This window comes from Mustela putorius, unplaced genomic scaffold (genome assembly GCF_011764305.1).
Source record: "Mustela putorius furo isolate JIRA1106 unplaced genomic scaffold, ASM1176430v1.1 tig00000083_pilon_pilon_pilon, whole genome shotgun sequence".
In the NCBI taxonomy this organism is placed as follows: domain Eukaryota; kingdom Metazoa; phylum Chordata; class Mammalia; order Carnivora; family Mustelidae; genus Mustela; species Mustela putorius.
Window position 1 is genome coordinate 33,529,700 of NW_025421273.1, and position 21,821 is coordinate 33,551,520.

A 21,821-nucleotide genomic window follows, 5' to 3' on the forward strand; every position below is an offset into this window, starting at 1 on the left:
TTTGTTTTTGTTTTTTTATTTTTCTGGGTTTTTGTTGTTGTTGTTGTTCTGAGCCTCTGAGTGAAAAAAACAGCCCAGCTGACACCTTATTTTCATTCTTGAGCAGAAAAACCAGCCTGTTCAGGACTTCTGACCTATAGAACTATAAGTTAATAGATAGATGTTGTTTCCAGCCATTAAATTTATGGCATTTTGTTACACAGCAGAGGGCAACCAATACTTTTCATATGTACTTCACATAGCTATCAACTAGGTGAGAAATACAGGGATTGCTAAAGTCTTATCAATAGAGTGTGATTTTTGCAAAGGGACTTTCTGCATTCGAATTTGAACTGCCCTTTGTTAGCAATGTGACTTTGAGAGAACTATTCAATCACTCTTAAAATTCCAATTCCTCACTTGAAAATACAGGTAATGGCAACATATACCTCATAGAATTGTTAAAAAGATGAAGACAGTTGGAGGAGGTAAAGCTTCTAATTTGGTGTCAGGCTTGTTTACATGTTCAACATACACAGAAGTTACCCCTTGTAGGGAGTCCAGGGAATATGATATGAGACCCCCAGTGGATGCCTAAAACTGTGGGTAGTATGATAAAGTTGAATTTTATATATTTTTTAAAATATTTATTTATTTATTTGTGAGAGAGAGTGTGCGAGTGGGGATGGAAGAAGAGGGAAAGCCGACTCCCTGCCGAGCCTGGAGCCCAACTCCGGCGTGATCTCAAGACCCTGAAATCATGACCTGAGCTGAAACCAAGAGTCGGACACTTAACCAACTAAGCCACCCAGGTACCCCAATAAAGTGTAATTTTAAATTAGGTAAATGAGAGATTAATAAATTAGGCACATTAAGAGATTTATTATAATAAAATAAAATAATTCTAACTATAAACTGTAATAAAACTTACGTTAATGTAGTATTTTTCTCTCTCAAAATATCTTTTTGTATTCACCCTTCTTATTATACTCTATTCACCCTTCTTGCCATGATGTGAGATGATAAAGAGCCTATGTGAAGAGAATTATGGTGAATGACATAGCATGATGAGGGTTAGGCTGCTATTGGTCTTCTAACAATACTTCAGAGGGAGGACCATCTGCTTCCAGACAGGCAACTGAAAGGCAAATATCAAACTGTGGATAAGGGCAGGGGAGGGGGTGGAGGGACGATATTGTTGTACTAGCTAGCCTTTTTACCACAAGACTATAAATCAATCATTCAGGGCTTCAAGAAGTAAGAAATTTGGCCAAAGTTGCAAATTTCCTAAGTTGTGAATCAGGTTTCCCACTCAAACCCTGTGGTTCTCCAATCCCTGTACTTACCCTTACCAAATCAGTCCACTGTCTTCCAATACTCCCTTTGGAAGAGGGTCGTGTCTGTCTGTTCTCAGACTGTATTGGCTTCTCAGTCCTATAGAAACTTACCTTTCCAATAGTGGGGAGGACATCTCATAAATCTAGAAGAGAAATAGATAAAAAAAATTATAAATCCAGGTCCTTTTCATGAGTCATCATGCTTTTAGAACCTTAGATCTCTAACAGAACAAATATGCCTTTCAAACATCCTCTGAAAAATGCAACAGGTATCTCCTGTTTCATATATTTTTTGGCTAGGACTCTGGGAAAAAGGGTCGTTATGTGTTGCTGACATTTTCTCCTTCCCTTACTTGCTAACCTTTATCTGCCTTCAGAAAGTATTAGCAATTAGAACCTTCCATTCCCCCAGGAATCAAGAGCTTCCTGCAGCAGAACTCGGGGAGCCTAACAGACCTGCCCTAGGTGTACAGATTACTAAGAAGGAGCTCAATCCTATAACTTGTACCCATCAGCAGTAATTCAGGGAGGAGGTTATATTTACTCACCTAAAACTCTTTAAAACCCTTCTCCATGGTTAATGAAGCCTGAGAAGAGTGGTGGAATCATTATTACACATCACATTATTACTCATCATTACACATCACTGATAATAACTGAGTAAGAAAAGAATGAACATTACTAAAGAAGTCAGGTTTTTATAATTTCATAAACCAAAAAGTAAAAGCTACAATGGAAATTTGGCTTCTACTAGGTCTCCAAACAGGTAGAGATTTTTCTCCCCAGTGTACAGACTGTGCAGCGAGAGAAATATGGGCAAATCGATTGGGTTAGAAAGATAATCGTCTGGTACAAAAGTAATTGCTAAAAGTTAACGAATTTAGAGTGCTCTAGTGGAGGAGAAATAGCCACAGGCCACAACTACTTGCTTCTGCGAGTTCAATTTCACACTAATAATTATTTCAAGAAACAAATGAAGTCTTATTTATTGGCAGTAGGACATGGATCTTTGGTGATCACTGGTGAAAGGGGAAATTGTGAAATTAATTTGTACTAAGCAAAACTGCACTCAGTCCAACAAAGCTGTCCTCTGAATTTCAGTTGGTACTTTGGCAAGTGAGGATCACCTCAGGTTATTTGAACACTGAAGTTAGTGCTTGGTTAGTTCCCGTAGCAGTCTACCCGTTGGGTATTTTATGTTTACCATTCATTGATCTGGAACATGACGTTTAATGATAAGACTATAGGCTAAGGGAAAAACGCTTAAAAATCACTTAACCTCCAACGAAATTATCACTCATAAAATTATCTGATATCTTAATAAGGAGACCATTCATTAAGAGCTTTGAATTATTTACTACATTTTTTTTTTTCCTGGAGGTTCCTAGATACACATAAAGAAGACAATCATTCTGAAGCTATCATCAGCATGCAAAACATGACTTCACAGATATAAGAAAAAATATGTAAAATGTTAAGCTGTCCTAGCCTAAAGACATAAAAGTATTTTCCTTTTCTCTTCAACTATTTTATTTTAGAATGGTAGACAGTAGCATAAAAACATCACCCTACAAACATTTGAAAAAAATGATAATAGGCATTGCAGTAAAGGAAAGTCTCTATTTATAATACATGTTTATTTCTTTGGTGTATATGTCCCCGCCATGGCCAATTTCAAGTTATTAACATGACATCACTGAAAAAAGAGTTGGAAAGAGATGCCCACAATCAGTAGGTATGAGCCTTAGGAGCTGTTTCCAGCACACCACTGGTTTTACAATTTTGTATCACAAGATCTCAAGAGCAAATGCCCTGAGAAAAATGACTCAAACATTCCCTCTAGTGCATTTGCATTGTATTTCTGTTGATTTTTCAAGTATTGATATTATTATTATTTTTACTTACTTGTCTGCATTTTTCTTTAGAATGAAAGATTTTTATGTTGGTTTACTCATCTCCACAGTAGCAGAATTCCTAGGTAAAAGGGTTCAATAAACATTTTTAAAAGAATTTCCCTGAATTATCTCATCTTACTGGCCCCTAAGACTCTCAGACAGGAGCATAATGAAAACATATTTTCAAGTGCCCAGAGTTTGTCGATACTTTAAGGAAAATCTCAACCAGCTATAGATACCTCTTTCCTTTAATTGCCAGACTGCTCTTATATTCTCTTGGATATTGAACACAAAGCAATTATTCTCAAGGATATGTAGGAGCATGCCAAAGCCCATAACTATATTTTGCATGTCTATTAGGAGATACTTTAGCACTTTTCATCTAAAAACAACCCAAGAGAGTCATGTATCTTTTCACAAACAAACAGAAGAGGAGTTCTTTTCCAAAGGATATAAAGTTAGTCAACAGTGGACCTGGGAATGAGATGCACAGTTTAGTGTATATTACACATTTGAAAGACATGAATTAAATTTAAAATCTGAATACTATCTTTATTTTTATTTTTCTATTTTTTTAATCTATCTCACTCCCTCTGTCCTGTCTATTCCTGTCCCTTCCTACATAAACTATCTTCCTCCAAAAATGTGTCCCTCTTTTCTTTTTTGCATTTATTATAATGCATAAAAGGAAACCAAAAAAGCTTTTCAAGAGACGTTAAAGACTGGGGATCATCACACCTTCAGACTACTCCTTCTGGTCATCTGGCTGCCCAGTATTTATTCATTGTCTTTGCTTTTGGGATTAGTCGTCCTCCAGTGTGTGGTGCTGTGATGGTCTGTAAGTCAAAGGGAAACACATGGGGTGGTCAGATTACCAAAGCATGACCAATCAGTCTCTGTCCCACAGGAACTGTAGAGAAATAGAACTGGAAGCAATAAGACACTCACAGCAAAACAGCATCTAGCTAAGCCATTAACAGTAGCCACAACAGACACCATGTCTGACATCCAGGCTACTCATCTCTATTAAGCCTTATAAATCAAGACAAGGCAACTAGCCCTACACTTCTGAATTCCTCCCATTTAACAGGAGACACCTGCCATGATTAGTCTGCTCCCCACATTATGCAAACATCTTATGGGCAGAGAACCATACTCTTACCCTCTCCTTCTCCCTCTACTTCTTGCTGATGGTGAATCCCTTGACCCGGAAGCTCTTGTCATTCAGGAACTTTCATATTCCTGAGGAATTAAACACTAAATTCTTTGTGACCCTGTCACTGGCATGGTGGGTATTTTCTGACACTGACACCTTTAAAGTGGGGTGGATAGCAGACTCTGGAGGGAGACAGAGGTCGGACAGTAACAAGAACCTTGAATCTTGAGGGGAAGCATGAAAGACGCCACTAGAGTTTATTCAATTCAGCAGAAGAATCCAAAGGATCCCCTTGAATAGTCTCTATTACCATGGCTGCTGGGTTTCTCACTTCTTTGGGTTGGGTTCTTCACCGTTCTGTTTGATCCTGTGCATTCCCCCAAACTTCTGATACATTTCTTTATAAATAGTCAAATTAGACTATGTTGCAATCATAGAGTTATAAAGTATATGCATGATATAATGAATTTAATGAATACAGTCCTTTATTTGGCAATGAAAAAATAAAAAATGCAAAATAAAACTGTCTCTGATATCCTCCAGCACACACATAATACATGTATACTCACATATGCTCACAAACCCATACACCCATCTTTAACAGCTGGCCAGAACCAAAGGATGTTTCTACGAATCCATGAAGCTCTATGCAATTCATTCATTGCCTTTGCAGCCACTCGTTTCTGTTTTGTTTTGTTTGTTTCCTACGTTTATTCAAGACAGACATTTTCTCCCTCCCTAGCTCCCATGATTCCGAGACAGTTCTGAATTTCTGTTCTGCGTTAAGGATAATAGTAAAAATAACTAACGTTTATTTAATGCTGACGGTGTGCCAGATACTGTTCTAAGAACTTTATGTTTATGCTCCCATTCCTTCCTCAGAGCAGGCATTATTTTTATCATCCCATTATACGAAGGAGAATATCAAGTTCAAAGTAAGTAACTTGCCCAGGGTTTCACAGTTAGTATGGCAAAAACCGAATTTGAGTCAGTGTCACTCATTTTATCGTTCCTTATAGTTCATATAACTTGCATTTTCACACTTTATTTATGTGATGCTTGTTACCAGTGGTAGACTGTAAAACTCCTCGGTTCTTGTGAAAGAATTCAGTGGAAAGACCGGATAGAGAGTTAAAGCAGCAAAGGTAATATTTAGTAAAGTGAAAGTGCACTCTAGAGCCATGGGAACTGGTTGACGGGAAGAAAGGTAGCAGCCTGCAGAGTTCTGAGTTGTGGTTTTTTATGGGGGTCTATTTGGTCTTCTTCTACCCATGTTTTCAGTATCACACCACCCTCTGGATCTGACCTGGTTTCTTACCACACCCCTAACATTTTCAGCCCGTTTGCATCCTCCATCTTCTCATGAGCACCTAAGGGAAACCCACGGTGGGGGAGGGGGAGGAGTGTGGAGACGTGGGTGAATGCAATGTAAATGATATTATGCTAATATTATAATAGTATTGGGATTACTAGTGGACAACGTTTTCCTTAGGCATATTGGCTTCAAAGTTGGGATGGTCCCTCTGGCCCTTATCTCTTGCTTATCAAACTGTGCTAAATTTACTGCAAAAGGGCTTGGTGTAAGGGAAGAGGGGCGGTCTCTGGGTGGAGACTGGGTGGTTCCTGGCAATGGCCCTCCTGCCGTCTTCCTTTCTCCTGTCCTGCTTACCTAACTGACTGCTCTACCTTGCCAAGCTGTCTAATTGGAACCAGGGAGTGTGTATTGGACATGAGTGCCTGGCAGAGTGCTTAGCATTTTTAAATATCTGTTGGGCACCTAGGTGGCCCAGTTGGTTAAGCAACTGCCTTCACTTGGGTCATGATCCCAGCATCCTGGGATGGAGTCCCATGTCAGGGTACTGGGTTGGAGCCCCCCGTCAGACTTCTTACTCAGTCTGCTTTTCCCTCTCTCTCTGCCTGCTACTCTGCCTGTTTGTGCTCTCTCTCTCTGTCAAATTAATTAATTAATTAATTAATTTTAAAAAGCAGACAAAAAACTAATTTAAATGTCTGTTAAATAATCTCTTATAGAGTTCAAAAGAGGTACCTTGAATTTTCCCCTTTCCAGTAAACTATTTTGACATAATTTCAACATAGACTGTTTCTTTCAATGCAGGTAAAAATCTTAGTTATCAATTGCCAAGAAAGATTCTGAAAAAAAAAAAAAACATAGAAGCAGCAGCTCTGACAAGCACTCAGTGAATACATTACATCAACACATAAATGAAGGAGCTTAAATATCTGCATGAAAGAGAAAAGAGCAAAGGGATTTGAAGATTATCAGCTGATAATCAGAGACAGGAAAGCTCTAGAGAGGGTATTATTGAAAAATATCAACCACCAACAAAATATGCTCCGAAGTGCATGTGTAAGACAGAGTTAATTGTCCCATTTCTATCGACAACAAAGGAAATGTGATCTTGTTTTTTCAATTCAACCCTTCAGACTTCATATACTTCTGGGACAGTTAAAGTCTCATTGCCTAATATAGCATGACACTATGGAGATTTTTCTTAAAAAATAAATTGTATCTCAACGGTAGGAAAAGAATGTCGATGGCAAAATAGACCTGTTATCTAAGAAAAGCAAAATGTCCCTCTAGGTACAACACTGCGCCATGGGCTCCAGGAGACAAGGTGATATGAACAGGCAGAGACTGGAAAACGCGATAGGCAGGGCTGGCTTTAGGCACTTGAGTGCTGAGGGAGCCCACGCCACAGTGAACTCCCCAAGCATCATTTCAGCCACTCGTTTAATGAAACCTGGGCTCCGAGTGTGATGTGTATCAACAAAATGCCAGCAATGTACCCATGGAAAAGTGCTCATTTCTCTCTCACCCGAAGCAGTTGAGCCCCATGAGCTCACATGGGGTCCTCCTAAAGCCAAAGAGAAGTAATGAAGTTAGTAATGGGGGTAATTACGAAGTGATAATGTGAGTTACATCTGTCACAGCCCAGATATCAGGAACTATTTATATTTAAATATCTAGACACAGATTTCAGTCCCTTACCTATGCATAATGAGACTTCATGCTCTCCAGCCATTTTCACTCTTCAAAATGATGTGCATTACAGGTTTTCTGGGTGTTGTGGTAGGTGTGTGATGCCGAATGTACTACAGTGTATTGCGGGCAGCTTATGACTGCAGAGTGAGGAAGGAAGTGGAAACGCTCAGAGTAAGTAAAATTATTAAATCTACAAATTAGTCAATACAAGTTAGATTCAAAGGAAATACGCTTCATGTATATACATGTTTAAGAAGTGAAACTATGCTAAATTAACTTCTGCCTATGACAAGTAGCTCATGGATATGCAGATGAGTCTGGATGATCTTGTAGCAGTTCCTACTGTACCCCTCAAAAAAAAAAAAAAATCCTCTCCTTCTCTGATATCCAGGTCAGAATTCTCTGTTTAGATTGTCTTTTCTGTAGTCAAATTCGAGTGACAGAGCGGATGCTGACCTTCCTCCACAGGCATTAAACAGGACAGATTCTGACTTGCTCATGAATATATTCTTATTCTTTGCAACTGGCAAGTGGCCACGAGTTTTGAGGCAGGAAGTACAACCTACTCGGTGGGGGTTACTTTTTGTGAGGTTTGGGGCATTCTTTGGTTGTGGGAGTACTGCTGATCCCTCCGTCCCATGAGGATACCCCTATTATTTCATTTCAGTTCCACTGTAGGTAAGCAACAGGGCTTCTGTCATTTCCCTCCTTTTTTTTTTTTTTTTTTTTAGATTTTATTTGTTAGAGAGCTAGAGAAGATACCAGGGAGGAGAGGTAGAAGTACACTCTCCACTGAGCAGGGAGCCCAAAAAGGGACTGGATCCCAGAACCCTGGGATCATAACCTGAGCTGAAGGCAGAACCTTAGCTGACTTGAGTCACCCAGGCACGCCCCTCCCTCTCAATTCTTAAACATGCCTGCAGTATGGCAACCTAAGAGCTATACACAGCTAGGTGAGAGAAATACACTTGTGTACTCCATTTTTTTCAGCCACTGTCATTTTGACTCTGTGTTAAGCATCTTCTGGTTCACCTTAGATAAAAAACAGTGGTTAGTGGAAGTAGTGGTCAACATACATAATTTACCATATCTTCAGAAATGAAAGACAAGAAACTCTCTTTATGTGGTCACTCCCTAGCAGGGAAATCTGTGTCTTCTAACTTTTTTTTTTTTTTTAAGCTTGTTTGTGTTTTTGGTTGGTGTATGGGGTGGGGGGTGCAGGTTACTTGGAGGGCAGAAAAGCGGGGGAGTCCTTGCTCTGAAGCAACTCATCCCCTGAGGAAATTTGTTGTGCATCTTGTTATTCTGCAGTAGAGGGAACCCGCTCTTCCCTGATCCCAGATCATTCTCTCTCTTCATTTAATTTTAGTTACCAATTGACCTTCTCACTCCTCTTCTCTTTAGACCCAGCTGAAAAGCCAGTCCTGCAATCAATGAATACATTAAAGATACAGCTCCATCCCATGCCCGTCTGAGGTATTCCATCATACTTATACATAGTGGAAATGTGGTAAACTGTGTGTGTATGGGGAGGAGGGGTGTGAAACTGCTGATTGTTTTGATGTCTAATGCTGTATAAAGACTAGAATTCACTTGAATTTGCCTAATGTGTGAGTGGTCTGGTCTTGGGTTTGGTCGCCTGGCTCTCCAGGATCAACTTGAAAGCTCTGACATGCTTTAAGTCCAAGTTGAGTCAAACACTGAAAAAATCTAGTGATGGGGACTTTGAAACAGGAAGCACTGCTCAAAATCCACAAAAAATAAAGCAAGAATTCAGGAGGTTTTAAATAATAGGTTTAACACAGCAAAATTTATTTGAAATGTAGATAATCAGCAATCTACAGAAAGTCAGAAGCATCCAACCTATGGTAGATGCTTATGTGCATTCTGTTTTGCTTTGTTTTGTATGCTATTGATACACATTCCACATTAGGTACAAATCTAGGGCACAGTTTCAGGCAGGCAGAAATGTGATTTTTAACACTGCACAACAAAATGATTTCTATTTTAAACTCTACTCTGAGGGATGGTGGGAAAAGAATGTCAGCTGCACTGGAGTTTCTCTCTACCATTTGCTTGGTTTTCTCTGAAGTATGGCGGTGGTGGTGTTGCATAAATATGGCCCCAGGGTCATGGGTGGGAACATCTGACATGGTATGTACTAAATATTCCTTGGTCCACTTCATTCTTTGTCACCTGGAAGTTTCAGCTGTTTTATCTTTTCCTCCTCACCAGGAGGACTCTCTGCCTCCAGGTCCAGCAGACCTCTTTTGTGATTCCTTGGAACAACTCTGCTGTGGCTAGTAACTCTGATGGAGTTCAGACACTTTCTCTTTCAAGACATCAGTCTTAATTTCCAAAACCCCTTCTCTTTGCCTTTCTGGGAACAGGATTTTAATTTCCTTGGAATGCACTATTAAAGTGAAGAATTAGAACCATTTACTTTCATAGTCCCGAAAACCTATCTGAAGTTTCTCTTACCCTTCTATTTCTTGAGTTTGGATGAAATAGTGCATCACTTGTCAGGAGAACCCCAATGTATGGACCTTTTGCTTTCCCCTTTCACTTCTGTCTCCAAGTGGGAACTGTATTTTTTATTCCAGGGAGTGAGGGAAAAACTAGCTCAGCATCATCACATATCTTTCTAAAACCTTTTAATCTTATGTCCAGTCTTCAGCTTTTAAAACCAAATCAATGTGTATCAATGTAAAAGAAATATCAAGGAAAACATATGCCAAATAGTATATCAAACTAGCTTCCTGCTATATATCCCTTGCATCTACACTGCACATTGTTATCTTATGTTTAATTTTCTCATATGGTCATGGGAAATTCTATTAACTCAATTTTAGAAACAAGTTAATAATAACAATTACAATAATAATATATAGACATATTCAGGTTGTCGCCCAAACCTTGGGATAAGAAACAGACTCAAACTCAAGCCTAGTGACAGTTCAGGACAACCACATGCATCTTAGAAAGAATATTTCAAGTTATCTTCACATTTTCTTCTACATGACAACACTAAAGAAAAGTGTAAAGAACCCAGTTTGTTCAATTGTTAACAAATGGTTAAAAACACATATATTGGCATAAGAAAACATGTTGTATACTCAGCCATTAAGATATGCATTGTGTCACAGCAGGTGAAGAATATATAGCATCTGTAGGGAACCTCATATATATACCGAAGTATCTTGAAGTCAATGGGTCCTCTGACAATTATTTATTATATCCATTCTTGATGCTGAGGCATCAGTGATATTTATTAGCATAACATGCTTACAAATTCAAACTTCACAAATTCAAATAATATGATAGTCAACTCTATCAAAAAATCTGACTTTATTCTCTATAATCTTATACTAGTAGTTCTCCAACTTGTGCTTTCTGTTGAAATTACTAATGGAGTTTTATATTTCCAGAAATTCTGATTTAATTGGTCTGGGTTGGGACCCAGGAATGGATTATTATAAATGAGCTCTTCTAGGTCATTCAGGGTGAAATGCAGTCAGGGTTGCAAACCACTACCTTAAAAACAATTCTCTCCATATTGTTCATAGTCTGCCTGGGCTGTCCCTAAACTTTCACAAGAGCAGGAAGCACCAGTTCATTGGCATCCCTGATTTCCTGATAAATCTCACTCTTCCCCTACCCTCTGTGCTGTGTGTGTGTATGTGTGTGTGAGTGTGTGTGTGTGTGTCTGTCTGTCTGTCTCTGTCTTTGTCTGTTTCTGTCTTTTTCTGTCCCTCCCCTTGTCTATCTCTCCTCCTTCCTGCCTTCCTCTGTCAGTTTCTTCTAGTATGGAAATAGCATGGGAAAGTTGATGTAACTCCCTCCCCCAAGAATTAAAGTATTCCTAGTAATTGATTCTTCACTCCTCTGCCACATGATGAGTATCACTGTCATTCTGACTCCTTTCTCATATCCCAGTGGAACACCTATAAGGAATGAGTAAGGTGAAGCTGTTGTAAAATAAAATAAACTTCTTTTCAACCTTATTTTCCTTTCAGAATTCGGCAAGTCCTGTCCATGCTCCACACAAGAAACCAACATCCTGAGTGATGATATTTCTATGTTTGTTGGGAAGTGGTCCACGTAAACAGGTGGCCATATTGACTTTGGTGAGAGTGTATTTCTAAGCCTATGGTTTGAGTCATTCTATAGAATCAGCTTTGCACTTACTGCATTGTCAACCCTCCAAGAGCCCAGGAACCTGTGACAGCTGAGTTATTGCGTTCTCTGGGAAGGCTGCTTCTACCATAGGCTCTTATTGCTGTTTTTCCTTGAGCCAGCTCTCCGCATAGTAATTTATCATCTTGTCTACTGAAACTGCTACACCTTTCATATAATTTTGTTTATATGTTTCCTATGCAGCGGCCTCTAATGACCATTTAATAATATTGAAGAAGAGGCAGACATGTACTCTGAACAAGATTGTTTTATAAAGAATAATAATAATAATAATAAAAACTGTGTAGAATTAGAAAAGAATTGAACATTTTAGCTCTAGCAGTCAGAAAATATCTCTTACTCAACTGAACTGATCATCTGGCTCTAAAGATGTACATTCCTCTGTGGTAGATACTTGTGTCTTGATTTGCCTCCACAGTTAAATAATCAGCACACATACAGAAGGAGTTTCGTCCTTATGCATCTTGTTCTTTGTTGTTGAAATGCTACCTCTGCAGAGCTAAATCTGTCATATACATAATCTCTGTTTTATATTTTAAACCACTGGTGGGGGACATGGATGGCTCAGTGGGTTAAAGCCTCTGCCTTTGGTTCAGGTCATGATCCCAGTGTCCTGAGATCGAGCCCCACATCGGTCTCTCTGTTCTGCGGGGAGCCCGCTTCCCCCCATCTTCTGCCTGCCTCTCTGCCTACTTCTGATCTCTGCCTGTCAAATAAAGAAATAAAATCTTTGAAAAAAAACAAACACTGGGATATTAGGATTATACACAACAATAATCTACCAATCCTAAATAGAGTAACTGGCCTTAAAAAATCATTACTTATCAAATATGCAAAAATGAAAGTGGTAAATCGAGCAACATGCTAATTTTAATTATTTGTGATTAACGTATTTTGCCTTTTGAGTAATAACCCAAAGGCACATCACACAGTAAATGCTTATTGATCAATTTGTTCAAGCAAATATGTGATATTTCTCTCAGTTCTCATTGTCATCAGGATGTAAATAATATCTCTCCCCGCTGGGTCAAGAACACACTGAAGAAATGTACCTGATGTGCTTGGAAGACTGTGCATTTTTTATTTCATACTTCTGGAGCTAAAAACTCAAAAATTTAGATATTAACCCCTTGCCAGATACAGGATTTTCAAATATCTTCTCTCATTCATTATATTGCCTTTTTATTCTGTTCATGGTTTCCTTCACTGTCCAGAAGCTTTTTAGTTTCAGATAGTCCCATTTGTTTATTTTTGCTTTTCTTGCGTTGCTTTTCAGGTAAATTGCTGCAACCACTATGGAAAACAGTTTAAGAATTCTCAAAAAATTGAAAATAGAACGACTACATGACTTAGCAACTATATTTCTCAGTATTTATCTGAAGGAAACAAAACCACTAACTAGAAAAGATATAGGAACCCCCATGTTCTTTGCAGCATTATTTACAGTATCTAAGATATGGAAGCAACCTAAGCAACTGACAGATGACTGCATAAAGATTATATATACCACAAACAGACATACAACGGAATACTATGTAGTTATAGAAAAAAGAATGAAATCTTGCCATTTGTGACTGTAGGGGTAGACCATGAGGCTGTTATGCTAAGTGAAAATAAGTCAAATAGAGAAAGACAAATGCCACATGATTTCACTTGTGCATGGAATCTAAAAAGCAAACCAGCTGAACGAATAAAACAGAACTCATAGATACAGAGAGTAGGTTGGTGGTTGCTAGAGGGTAGGAAGGTGAGAGGGAAGAGGATCAAGGGGCACAAACTTCCAGTTATAAAATGAATATGTCAGATTTATTTGGTACAGCATGGTGTCATGTATAGCGTGGTGACTGGAGTCAATAATAGTGTATTACAAATCTGAAAGTCACTAAGGAAGTAGATTCTAAAAGTTCTCATCACAAGGAAAACAAATTATGGTGACAGATGGTGACGAGTCTTACTGTGATCATTTCAAAATGGATGCAAATTCTGAATCATGATGTGGTACACCTGAAACTACTAGAATGCTGAATGTCAGTTATACCGCAATTAAAAAAGGACTCAGAAATTTGCTTTTGTGAGAAAGTACTTGAGATTTAACATCAAAGTGGAGGACAAATTCAAAAGACAAGAGGATCAGATGGCTCGTCGGTGAATTTGTTTAAGCTGGGCATGTTTTTAAATAATAGCATTTTGTCTTTCTATGAACTAGACAGACAAGGATGATGTCAACACTGTCTCTTGCCATAACCTTCAACAAATATGGTCTGAGTCTTAAAAAATAAACTCTCATTTCATAATTTTGAGTTCTGAGAACTGTTACACATGGAATCAATGGAAGCAATTTCATTTTCTACTAACAAATTAAGTATACTTTTAACTAATAATGCACCTTTCTCCCTTCAAGCAAGCATATTCAAAAAGGAGCCACTTGTAGCTTCTGGATACTATAAAGTTACATCAGCCTACTCTGGGTAACACACACACACACACACGCACACACACACACACACACACGCATACCACATCAGATAAAAGGTGAAATAATTCTTCAGTTGCAACATAAGATTTTCTCTCACTTGGTAATTTAATGTTGGTTGCTATTGTTTATCCATCCTCCATAAAAAGTATCTTGAAATCCACAGAATTTGGCGAAATAGTCATCAACTATAAACACTTAAGAAATGTTGAGTAAATAAACACAGAATAGGCCTAATCTGAATGGACAGATGAACAAATCAATTGATGAAAAAAATGGTAACTTTGAAACACCCCCAATTTTAAAGAATAGACTTAATCATCACCATTCCTGATATCGAATCATATTATCCACATTAGTTGGTATATGGTCACAGCCCCCATCTCAAGATCTTTTAAATGGGTTCCCACTGTCTTACAATGTAAGTACTATTTTTTCTCAATTTGATGTTCTCTCCTTAAAGGCTGTAGCTTTACATCTTTGCTCAGTTTTTTTTTTTTCTTTTGTTGGTAAGAAACAGGTTTTGCTTCTTTGCCTTTCCTATTTATAGAAACCCATATTTAACTCTACCAAGAAAAGTTCCTGAGACTTCTTCAGACTCCAGTGAATTTTTACCCAGGTTGGCATTGTTTCAATGAAAGCATTCAGCCAATCCTAATAACATGTTGGTGGCAATTTTATATCACATTCTGCATGATCAGTGATGCTAAAAGATGTATTCAAGAACACATGTGGAGTATATATCATGTTACATGATTCTGAAACCAGTCATGCTATAAATGCTCCATTTGGTTGGCAGTTTGAATGTTACTTTGCAGTTTGAACATTGCATGGTTGTCTCCAGCTGGATATATTGGACTATCGATTTATTTATTTTTAAAGTCCCTCTTTATCGTAATTACTTAATTATTTTAATTGAAGTATAATTGACACACAATATTATATTATTTTCAGGTGTACAACATAGTGATTTGACAATTATATACATCACAAAATATTCACAATGATAAATATGGTTATCATCTGTCACCATACTAAGTTTTTATAAAATTACTGACTATATTCCTCTGCTGTATTTTTTATCACTGTGACTTATTTATTTTTTACTGGAAGTTTGTATCTTTAAATCCCCTTCATCTATTTTGCTCATCCCCACAGCCCTCTCCACTCTGACAACTACTTGTTTGTTGTCTGCATTTATGAGTTTTTTTTCTGTTTTTGTTGTCATTTGTTTTGTTTAATAGATTCCACATCTAAGTGAAATCATGTGGAAATCACGTTTTCTGTCTAACTTATTTCACTTAGCTTAAAACTCTGTAGGCCCAACCTTGTTGTCATGAATGGCAATATTTCATTATTTTTTATGTGAGAGTAATATTCCATTGTACATCTACACAACATTTATTTAATCAATTCATCTATCGATGGACCCTTAGGTTGTTTTTCTATCTTGGCTATTGTGAATGATGTAGCCACTATGGAAAACAGTATAGAGGTTTCTTCAAAATATTAAAATTGAAATATCATACCACCTGGTGATTTCACTTTTGGGTATTTACTTGAGGAAACAAAAACACAAGTTCAAAATATATTTCACCCCTATTTATTGCAGCCTTACACTGGACATTTAAAAACAATGCTTTATAATGGTCTATCATTGACTGAAGAGAAATCACACAAAAGTTCATACAGTCAGAATCACTAACTTAAACCAAATCTGAAAGTTCATGTAGGCATCTCTTCCCCTGTGTTCTTGAAGTTTCTTCTGTATAGAACTACTAAATCACATATCACATAGTACTAGGCATTTTTGTTCATATGGATATTTTCTCTCTCAGAATGGGGGCTATGTATATAAGATACATATATATGTATATACATTGCTATGATTATTGTTGAGTGAATTCATTATCTACTTGATTCATGAATGGCATTGTTGCTGGGATGCTGAGAAAAAAGGATAGGAAGAGAAACCAGGTAACTTTTAATATTTTACTTCCATGCAAAGTCACCACTGACCCTAAATTCTGTGTTATAGTTTACTGATGTAGAAAATTGCTTTAGTAAAGTCATTTATCTATAAACCAGCTTTGATTGGCTGACTCATGTTGATAAAATTCACAAAACTCTGTATATGTAAGTTTAAGATGTAAATTTATTAATTTTGTATTTCCTCTATGATCACATCTTTCTGTCCATCCAAGAACCCTTCTTTTAGACGTGTTCTTTTGGATACATGCCCCTCATCTGTGAAGTCTCCCTGCCCTCCTGATGTAGAGCTAGGTATCACAGCAGGTGTTTGCATGTGACATCTAAAAGACAACCAATCATACTAACTGGCAAGTATCCATCTCCTTATTTTCTCTTGCTTTCTCCTCTTCTCAAGGACTTTGAGACAGACCCTTGACTCAACCTCTGCTGTATAAAATCATGTACAGAGTGGCCTACCTGTTATGACACTCCGTAGATGACATCAGTATTAAAATCTATGTATTTTATTGTACATAAGAAAATGAACCACCTTTTTCTATTTGTCTTCTCAGGGGTTATTGTTAATGTACCTAAGGCTCCAACAGTATTCCTGAGATAACGAGCTTTATCTTTACTTGAGGTTATCTCTGATAATGGGCAATTTATGTATTAGAAAGCACAAGCCCATCCAATTAAGATTTGATATACCTCTGTTGGTTGATAATGCAACTATTGGTCCAACTTCCTTAATTATATTTGGGTTCTGCAACATCTATTATTGTTGTGATTATGAATATCAGGTTTTACAAAGAAACTCTATAATTCTAACAAATTAAAACATAAACCAGAAAAAAATAAGAGAACATTAGATCTGAATACACACGGTGATTGCATATCTACCTGTCTCAGGTGATTGCATATATAAATATGCTACTTGCAATATTTTGCCCCTTCAAAGTTATGTCACACGGTTCATTGGTATATTTCTGTCTAAATATTTTCACAGCAGTAGTTAAGGCAGAAATTTGCTATTGCTTGAATACAGTTCTTAGAAACCAAAGTCATCCTATCGTCCACTAGTGAATGAACGATTCATCATAGGTGCTGGTGAAATATATACTAAATCTGAAAATTAACTAATCATACATGTAATTTGGGCATCCAAACAGAATGAAACCATTGCTAAATAGTTAGAAGTAAAATAAATTTATTGAATGGGGTCTCCAATTAGAAGTATTTAAAGAGTCCCATGATTGACAAATGTTATATTTGTCATATATTCGATATATTGGTTAACATATCATGCTCACAGAATCCACATTTGCCAAATAAAATGAAAGAAATAGAAAACATTGTGTGCATGAACTTTTTATTAATGCATGAAATTTAATTTGAAGACATATTACAAAGAGGTTTTGGGGGTTTTTTGTTGTTGTTGTTGTTGTTTTATTTATTTATTTATTTTGCAAACAGAAACACTTTTTTATTTACCCAATAATCTTATGTGCAAGTGTTCCCAGGAAGCTTGATTAGCATTTCTGAGAGAGCATTCAATCCACCTGGCTATCCAAGCAATAGCAAATTGAGGGTACAGATCATAGAATCTTAGTCCTGGCTGGGAGCTCAGAAATAATTTAGTCTGAATACATGAGGGCCCTTAGGTCCAGAGCTATTGAATGATTCACATAAATTTATATAATTGCATAGTAACAGAGCTGGGATTAGAACCCTTGTCAGCTGACATGGAATGCAGGATTTTTTCTCTGCTACCCTTCCCTATGGCAGCTAGAAAATGACTAGTAACACATCAGCGTGACCTTGGTGGCTTAAAAAGTCACTTCTCAAAATATAACATGATTATTGAAATAGTAATCCAGAGGCTGTTTTAAAGTTTACTTTTGCACTGCTGGTCTTAAGGAATTGGGGGATATTTGGGATTGCTCTTATGAACAGGAAATGCAAAGAGGCATTTGTGACTTTTGCCAAAGCCCATAGGTGCCTGGGAAAGGAATTCTTGGGAGAGACTGATGGCTTTGTGCTATGCTATAATATCCTGTCCTGTCATCAGTGGGAAGTATGAGAGCTCAGCTGGGTGGTATCTGCTCACAAAACAGCGGGAGATATTGAGGGAACCACCACTAATGTATGATGCTCCCTGGTCTCCAGACCTGGTTTCTTAAGGTAACCCCAGAGTGTTTGAACTTTAAAAGAGCCATTCCTTTAAATAGTTAATAACACCAATATTCCCCTAGAAAGCTCAGCGGGACTACCTCATCAAGCTGTCTTCTCCAGATGTTGCCGAGAGAAGAGGTGTACTGAGTCACTGACGGAAGGACTCAGGAGATGTATGGACTAGTCAAGAGGTATGTTCAGTTGCTAAGAGGAGCAATGTCTGGGTTTGCCACACTGCAGTCAATGTTAGCACACCAACAGGAATTTCAGATTCTTCTGAGATTTTTTTTTTTTCTGAAGTTTTACTTTTTATTTGCCTGGTACTCCATATTGCATCACAGCTCTCATTGTCTACCCTGTCTGTTTAACTACTGAAGGGAGGGGAGACTGTGATTCAGTCCATTTGCTACATTTTTGGTAGTTCAGCTCACTTTATGCTCGGGGACTTAGATATGTGATCTCATTAAATCATGTTCATGATCTTAAGAAGTGTCTATCAATCTCTCTGTTTTGAAAATGGGGAAACAGATACTCAGACACAAAAGTGACTAGCCTAAATTCTTTCTGGTAGGATATGCAGGAATTAGATTCAAAACAGACCATCTCACTTTAAAGTTCAAGCTCTTTCTACTGTACTATGTGTTCTCTCTTACTCTTGTTCTTTTATTCTATGTCTGTCTGAGAAGACAGAATTACAATTTCACAAAATCTGTGGGGACACCAGCTTCAGTCTCTCAGACAGTATTCTCAGTTATAAGAACACAGACACAATATTCAAGACAGCGAAGTTCAAACCAAAGTACAGCTGATAATCTCTAATGCTCTCATTGTTGTTTCAAAAGCAGGAAGAATAATTGCAGACTTTGAAAATAAGAACATGACATGTTTTATTTGCTGCTAGAGCTATAAATCATGGAATATCAAATATCAGACAGGACACTTGGACAAGCCAGAATCAGGGGCATCTTGTCCTGGTCCTTTATACATGTGAGTTGCTATGGTTACAAGAGGCGCTGAGTTGATAGGGGAATGGAGAAGCTACTCTAATATTTTAGTTTGTGAGATATTAGTGAATGTTTCTTTCTCTGACAGCAGGTAGAAAAGGAAAACTTTCCAATGGCTTGGTAAACACAATTTAACTAATGAAATACCTCAAGATCTCAAGATTAGTTTTTTCATGAAATTTTTTTTCCTTTCATGTTTTCCTTGATGATACCCCATAATATGAAAGAGCTACAGCTGTGAATGAGGAAGAAGAGTTCTAGCATTTGTAATAGTGCTACTCACAAGATCACAGTAGGTCAAATAGAGGTCAGTGACCTGATTATATCCATAAAGCCCTTTATCCACAATTTGCTGCCTCTTCTTTCCCTAACTAGAACCCATAATCAACACAATATTAGGTTCACTGAGGTTCACCAATTAGGTCTGAAGCTGGACTCTAGAAGTAAGCTTTTATTGTTAGTATGTGTGTGTGTGTTAGTGTGTGTATCAATGAGTGTTAAAAAAAATGCTGTTACATTTCTATATCCCATTTCTGGATAGACATCAGAGAGTTTTCTTTTTTTCTTCTTCCTTATATTGAAAATCGAATTTCAAAGTTTTTAATATAGGCAGAAAATAACAGCTATATCAGAACAATTTTATTTCCTTTTAAAATTTTTAAAAATATAACCTAATCATTAGCATGCTGATTATGTAGTTGGAATCACAGTAACATTTGATTTTTCCTTATTAATATTCTAACTAATTAAGAAGATTGATGCTTTCTTATAGGTATTTAAGCACAAGCCTATAGGAAGCAACATATTTATTGTTTTGAAAATGAAAGGGCAAAATGAACGAGCCCTAAGACACAAGATACTCTGTGTATGGACAGTAGAGATAGATAGGTTCATTTCACTTAAACATTATCCTAATTTGTATTTCAAAGTAGACAAGAAGATCTTTTTGAAGAAAACATCAAACATGGTTGTGCAGGGGGAGAACATTTGGGGAGAAGCCTAAATTAGGCTACTTCTGAAAAGTAATGGGTAATTTGATGTGATATTAAATGATCATTTTACTTATCTGTATACATTGTTTCATACAATATATGGCTACTGAGTTTTATACAATGAATTTTTTTTTTTAAGATGGTAAAGTAAGGAACAGTTGAGCCTTCTAACTCCCTTTTAACCAAGCTAATTTGCTAGTCCTACTAAAACTAATTTCTATAATGCATAATCTGGGTGGACAAAATTGGAGCATGTTGGGTATAAAATACTTCTGAATATGTACTTCAGAAACTCAGAGAGATCTCCTACTAGAGTCCCAGCACCCAGATCAGGAGTTTTTGTTTTATCTGCTCAACACCCTGCCATCTTTATTTTCCTTTAAAATTTATTTTTTGGTTACACAGAATGAGAAAATTAACTTAATACATATCTCCTTGGTCCAAGGGATGGTCATATGACTTAAGCAAGACCAGCTTGACTTCTTCCCTATGATTTAAAATTCTGGAACAGGAAGAATAGGAGATGATCCTTGTAGGTACAAAGCTGTTTAAGTAAAAGAATGAGACACCTACTGCTCTATTTTTGATGTTCAGAAAAAGTCCACATACATAGAGAGAACATGAAGGTGGTACATGAAGCAGAGAGAAGAGCTAAGTTCAAGCACTTATTCCCATTCAACCCCTCAGTACAACTCAATTTCCACTCATTTCATGATTTACTAATATGACTTAATAAATTTCCTTTTTACTTTAAGCCAACTTTATCTGGGGGCTCTCAATTATAACAAAGATTTGTTAACTAACTCCATTAGTAATATGTTTACTTCTTCCAATGAGGGGACAGGAGAGCCAAGAGAAATCTCATCTTCTTCATTTCCTTCTCACCTTCCTCTCCCTCTCACTGCCTCATTTTCCTTATCTGTAAAATGTGGCCATGGCTCTAGATAATTTATAATATTTAACTCATAGTCCGATTTCCTGTGGCAGCCATCAGTGTGATTGATAGTGGCTAGGATATAAGAAAATATTTCCTCTTAGTATTATCCAGTTTTTTGCAGTTAACTTATATTCTGGTGCCTCTGTTTCTCAACAGTTTCTTTTATCATTAAGGAAATAATTACTAAAAATTTACTTAAACATAGAGTTCAAAGGTAAATTATGCTCTCTCCATTCCAGGGCTAAGATTGATAGTGATGCGAATGGATTATGAGAGACTCTGAAACATCCTCCAACAAAATTAATTCCCAATATTTTTTAGGCAACTGTTCTCAATCTTTTCTACAGAAATATCCATGGTAGCAGATGAGTTAAATGCATTTTCTGTGGGATTCTGCAGAGACAGTTCTAGAGATAGACGGATCTGAAATAGCCTATCACAAGGAGAGGATTTATTTGAAGCTAGAGACTTGGCTTTAAGACTTCTAACACAAATTGTACATTATATTTAATAATACAAGAGCAGTCTTGTAACTTACTTCTAATCAATTAAACCTGAATGAAGTAAAATTCATACTTCAGACAGATGGATGCATCATGTTTATCATTTGATATCCTGAATTTACTAGTCCACGGGTATTTAAGAAGCACAGAATTTTAGAATCGATGGCTCCTGAGTTAAAATTAAAAAAAGATGTTTTCTGA